The sequence below is a fragment of the Neoarius graeffei genome, chromosome 20 (genome assembly GCF_027579695.1).
Source record: "Neoarius graeffei isolate fNeoGra1 chromosome 20, fNeoGra1.pri, whole genome shotgun sequence".
NCBI classification, from domain to species: domain Eukaryota; kingdom Metazoa; phylum Chordata; class Actinopteri; order Siluriformes; family Ariidae; genus Neoarius; species Neoarius graeffei.
In genome coordinates, this window is record NC_083588.1 from 3,044,370 (window position 1) to 3,050,809 (window position 6,440).

Genomic DNA, 6,440 nt, shown 5'->3' on the forward strand with positions numbered 1-6,440 from the left:
CTTGTTGTTGGGATCTTTTTTTTAAATTCTATTTTATGTTGTACAGTGTCTTTTTCTTTCCACATGCCGAATAACTTGCTGCTGCAACAAAGCAATTTCCCAGCTTGGGATCAATAAAGTCAATCAATTAATCAATCAATCAATCGCTCAATCAATCAGTAGATCTGAAAAAAAAAAACAATCCACAACAATTTTTTTCTAGTATCTCTATTTTAAATTCTTTCAACTGATCTATTCTGTTTTTGTTTGGTTATTCCTTTGGAATGGACTAGGAGTGAGTCGCCATTTTTGATGGGAATGATTTTCCAAAAACAGTCCGCAACAATTCGGCGACATCCAAGACTGTCGATCTTAAATTGTAACATGAAACTGAAGCTATTTTGAGAAATTATCTATATTTTAAATTCTTTCGACTGATCTATTCTGTTGTAATGAACCAGCATGGCTGTCTCACAAGCAGCCATGAAGGAAAGAAAAGGGAAAAGTATATTTTGTTCAAAGCTTCCATGTTTGATACACAGATGAGAGAAAAGTTTGAGTTTTGAAGGTTTTTGGGGAGGTTTTGCAGCACAAGGAGCTCACAAAACAACAACAACAAATTTGATTTTGTGAATGGTGAACTGGATCCTTCAAAATGGCCACCACGATGAGCGTTGTGTTTAAAGGGCACATCTTGGGTATATTTAGGAGCAAGATCAATGTAATTCTCTTATTTTATATTAAACTTTGGTCAAATATCTGTCACATTTTGCATTCTGTGCAATTTTTTTACCTTGCGCAATACCAGAAAAATTCAGTTAAAATCAAGCCATTTGAGGCGAATTGGTCCGCCTCTGAAAAAACTTGCCATTTGGATTTCCCAGGAAACATTGATTTTCGTGGCGTCATGTGCGGGACGCCTCCTTCTGAATCCTACGTCAGCGCTGGTTTGTTTATGAGAAAACGACCTGGTGGTTTTCTGCAAATTTCTTCAACGTTATCACGTAATTATTAAAATGGTTAACAGATGTATCGTAGGAGGGTGTAGCAACACCAATCTTGATGGGATTAGTACTCATTGTTTTCCAAAAGACCGGACAATGAGAGAGAAACGGGAGCGCTTCGTGCGAGGCACCTGGAAAAACTGGCAACGTGCAACAGACCACAGCATCATGTGCGGGGCTCACTTCATAAAGCCCGACGACTTTGAGAACTATTTGCAGTGGGAAATGGGCTTCAAGAAGCAACTTGATCTGAAAAAAGACGCAGTTCCATCTGTTAGAATGCCCAAAGCAACACCGTCTCCATCTGTGTCAGCGTCACCAAAGGAGCCAGCCGTGTTCGTCTCCCCTGACAGAAGGCAAAGTGCCACGTCCACTGAGGCCCTCGAAGCCGAGGACCAAGCAGAGCCGAGAAAAAGACCAAGAAAATCGGCGATTCACAAGCTGACTGTTGCCAGGGTAAAAAATAAGAGAGACTATACTCTAAATTAGGTGTTCCTGTGTTTGTGTGGTACACGGATAATGCTATTGATTGACACACACAAAAGTTTACAACACAAAAGTGCTGGGCGATAATACACTTACTTCACATGTATCAAGGGATATGTGTGTCAGGGCTTGAGATCTTGGGACCTGTCAAACACATTAAATGTATACACAACCCTGCTTAGCTGATTCCATGTGCGTAGCTTATGAAATCTTTCTCCTACAGTAGCCAGTACAATTCTAAATGAAGAAATATATAAACATGTGTATGTTATTTACCAGCTGGGAGGTCCGTATGGTGAAATGCCGTGACCGAGGTCTTGAAAGTACTGAGCGAGGCCCTCTGGGCCGAGGTCAGTATTCAAGGCCGAGGTCACGGTATTTCACCATATGGACCGACCTTAAGCTGGCAAATAATATATTTATTTTTTTCTTGACCAAATTCTAACAGACAGCAAGAGCACTCGAAAGGGAAAACTGAGCCGAGCCACCATTTTTAATCCTCATTCACAGCTGTAATGGAAATGGCTTCCTCCTCGGTTTACAAGTGCACTTCCATGGCAGGAAAAAAACTACATTTTGCCGCCTATGTAGTCCCCTATTTATACAAAATTGAGTCATTCAGGGTTCAGCCATGTTTTTGCTCGGTGTCAGCAAGTTAGAGAGGTTTTTAGCTTTCTCCTGAAATGTTTTCTTTTATTTTGTCTTCCTCAGGGTAGTAAAACTCGCTTTCGCTGTGAACACTGTCGTTATCGCTATCCATGATGTAAAATGAATGCTATTTTGAATCCTCATTCACGGCTGTAATGCAAATTGCTTCCTCCTCGGTATACAAGTGCACTTCCATGGCAGGAAAAAAACTACATTTTGACGCCTATGTAGTCCCCTATTTATGCAAATAGGAGTCATTCAGGATTCAGCCATGTTTTTGCTCGGCGTTAGCAACAGTTAGAGGTTTTTAGCTTTCTCCTGAAATGTTTTCTTTTATTTCTTCTTCCTCAGGGTAGTAAAACTCGCTTTCGCTGTGAACACTGTTGTTATCGCGATCCATGCTGTAAAATTAATGCTATTCTCCTGAGAAATGCTGGCAAAAATTTATAAGATTTTTGATAATCTTATAAATAAATCTTATTTAAAAAAAAGATAAATGTTGACAAATTCTACTATGTTTGTTGCTGTTGTGAACGAGCGAGTCGCCAGAGGTCCGTAACCGGGGTCCGTATCGTAGGATACGGACCCGCTCGCCAGCCAATCAGAGCGCAGGATTTGGACCGTGAAAAAAATAAATAATAGGAATTAGAAAAAATATTATTTATGTAACAATAGATAGATGAGCATTGATACATGAATCCATGGGTTCCCCCTCCCCCTTCCTCTTTTTCCCATATCTTATTCTTTTATATTTGTATATGTGAATATTTAATTTATTTTAATTTATCTAGAAGTTTTCTTTATTTCTTTTCTTTGTTTATCTGTACTGATGCTGCTGGAATCTTAGTTTCCCTCAGGGAACCCTCCCAAAGGGATCAATAAAGTTTTATCTATCTATCTAGAGGCTGACGCTTTTAACTATCATCATTTCAATGCAAAATCGCTGGCTGCTAAACTTGGTCTACACAGACTGTGCACTGAACCCATGCAGGGTCTCTCTGCCTTTCTCCGCACGTGACGTCACAAATCTGGATCAGTCTGGCTCCAGACTCCCTTGGGATTTTTCCAGATGTCTCATCTCATTATCTGTAACCGCTTTATCCTGTTCTACAGGGTCGCAGGCAAGCTGGATCCTATCCCAGCTGACTACGGGCGAAAGGCGGGGTACACCCTGGACAAGTCGCCAGGTCATCACAGGGCTGACACATAGACACAGACAACCATTCACATTCACACCTACGGTCAATTTAGAGTCACCAGTTAACCTAACCTGCATGTCTTTGGCATGGGTGGATCTACCGGGGTGGCATAGGGTGGCAAATGCCACCCTAAAAGAAAGCCTTGCCACCCCTGCTGCCACCCCAGTTGGCAGCGACGAATTCAAAGAAAAATTACGGCCAATTTGACATTTACGTGCGTGAATTTCCAATGTCCGACTGCGGCGAATGCAGCACGAGATAACGCTAGAGATTGGTTGTTTTGGAAAATTGAGAGGCGCGAAGCGAGGGAGCCAGGAGTCGCAAGGAAAGGAGACACGGGAGGAAAGGGGTAAAAGCTGATTAACTATCTATCAAGAAATGAAATTATAATGAATGAACAGTGCTAGCATAGTTGCGATGCTGATTTTGAGAGGATAAAAATCAGGTTGGAGAACGTTATTTAGCTAACTATACATGTAATGTGAAGCGTTTTGCTGAGCAACATGGAAATCGCCGCATTCAGCTGTTGTAGGCATGACAAGTTCATGTTATGCTCACTGGTGAGCCTTTACAAAGCGTGAGGAAAAAAAAACTATAATGTGACACTGGTGTAAATGGTTTAAATCATGCTGAACTTGAAGCAGTGTTGTTATTGTTGTTGTTTTTTCGTGTCTGTTCTTTTGCATATACAGTATAAAACTGTCCAGAAACGGTATAGACCTCATCTGAGAATGTGTGTTCTTCGTGAACAATAAAGGCATGAGATTAAGTTTATCTGTATGAGTTTGTAAATGGCAGCCCGTGCCCTTTTGTAGTGTGTACATACTATTTGTCATCAAACTGTAATAACTGTGATTAAATTCAGTATATATACGTCTGTAATACGTTGCCACCCCTCAAAAATTCCTGCCCCCCTCTTGCCACCCCATAAATATTTTTCTAGATCCGGCCCTGGTCTTTGGGGGAAACCGGAGCAAACCCACACGGATAGAACATGCAAACTCCACACAGAAAGGCCGTCATCGGCCATGGGGCTCGAACCCGGACCTTCTTGCTGTGAGGCGACAGCGCTAACCACTACACCACCGTGCCACCCTTTTCCAGATGTGTTTTGTTATTTTATTTTTTTCTGCGGGGCGGCACAGTGGTGTAGTGGTTAGCGCTTTTGCCTCACAGCAAGAAGGTCCGGGTTCGAGCGAGATGTGAAGGTACGGACTGGAGTTACAATTGTTAAACACAACACGATAATATGCATAATGCAATATTGATGTTCCCTGGTCTATGAACAGAATGATAAAAACAACATTTATCATCCATATCGAGATACTTTTGTGCAGAGCTGTACAAGTGCTACGGTGCTAGACCGATGATAGACAGAAAAGTAAGCTATTTCTCCTGCATTTTATTTCATTTCAAGTTCAGGTTTACACTTTATCCATAATGAGTTACATTGTGGGCGGCACGGTGGTGTAGTGGTTAGCGCTGTCGCCTCACAGCAAGAAGGTCCTGGGTTCGAGCCCCGTGGCCGGCGAGGGCCTTTCTGTGCGGAGTTTGCACGTTCTCCCCGTGTCCGCGTGGGTTTCCTCCGGGTGCTCCGGTTTCCCCCACAGTCCAAAGACATGCAGGTTAGGTTAACTGGTGACTCTAAATTGAGCATAGGTGTGAATGTGAGTGTGAATGGTTGTCTGTGTCTATGTGTCAGCCCTGTGATGACCTGGTGACTTGTCCAGGGTGAACCCCGCCTTTCGCCTGTAGTCAGCTGGGATAGGATCCAGCTTGCCTGCGACCCTGTAGAACAGGATAAAGCGGCTACAGATAATGAGATGAGATGAGATTTTTTTCTGCTGTAGACAGATGGCTCGTCTCGTCTCGTCTCGTCTCGTCTTCTTCCGCTTTATCCGGGACCGGGTCGCGGAGGCAGCAGTCTAAGCAGGGAAGCCCAAACTTCCCTTTCCCCAGACACCTCGGCCAACTCCTCGGGAAGAACACCGAGGCGTTCCCAGGCCAGCCGAGAGACATAGTCCCTCCAGCGTGTCCTGGGTCTTCCCCGGGGCCTCCTCCCGGGGGGACATGCCTGGAACACCTCCCCAGGGAGGCATCCAGGAGGCATCCGAAAAAGATGCCCGAGCCACCTCAGCTGATTTCTCTCGATGTGGAGCAGCAGCGGCTCTACTCCGGGCTCCTCCCGAGTGACTGTGCTTCAGGGACGTCACTAGGTTTGAGAGACAGGGGTAGCTTAGCACCCAGAGGAGAAAAGGTATTGTGCGCGCGCAGCGCGCGCCGAACATTTTTCAGAGCACCTACTAAGGCTGTCAATCAATTCATTATTTCAAGAGCATCACACCTTGGGGACACACTTCCCACCATTTCTATTCTATTTTAAAATTGCTTTCATCATTTAATTGCTTGCTGAAGCAACTTCACCAGACTCCCTTTCTTAAAAAATCTTCGTATATCCATCTAGCCAAAGGATAGACAGACAGATGATCTTTTCCCATGCCAAAACTAATGCTAGTAGGCTACAACCCACACAGCTTAGTAAGTTTGTTCACCATGCTAACGTGCCAGATTTACAGTTGAAATAGAAAAGCTACAATATCATCTTTCCTCACTACCCATTGCTCAATATAGCCTAGGTAAAGTTAAGCAGATGCGAACCACTGACATCAAATTACAATCTCACCGTGTGTGTCTGCAAATGAAAGCATAGAATTCTGACTCTCTGCAAACCCAACTCAATGGAAGCCCGCACCGCGCCTGCTGCAGAATGCCCGCGTAGTTTTTTAAGTCCTACTAGCCTACCACTCGACGTGACGCTTGACACAGAGCCAATGAGGAGGAATCATAATGATATTAATAATATTGCATTAAACAATAAATAAGCAAGCAGAAACTGTTGTTCAGATTAACTTGCGTTCTTGATGGCTCATGTTCAGTGCTTTACTGCCTTTGCTTTTTTTTGGGGGGGGGGGGGGGGGGAATAAAAATAATTTAAAAAAGGGCAAAAAAATATAGGGTGGCTTTGCCATAAGATAGGGTGGCTGGAGCTACCCTAAAATGGGTCTGGCGACGTCTATGCTGTGCTTCTCACCCTATCTCTAAGGGAGCGCCCAGCCACCCTGCG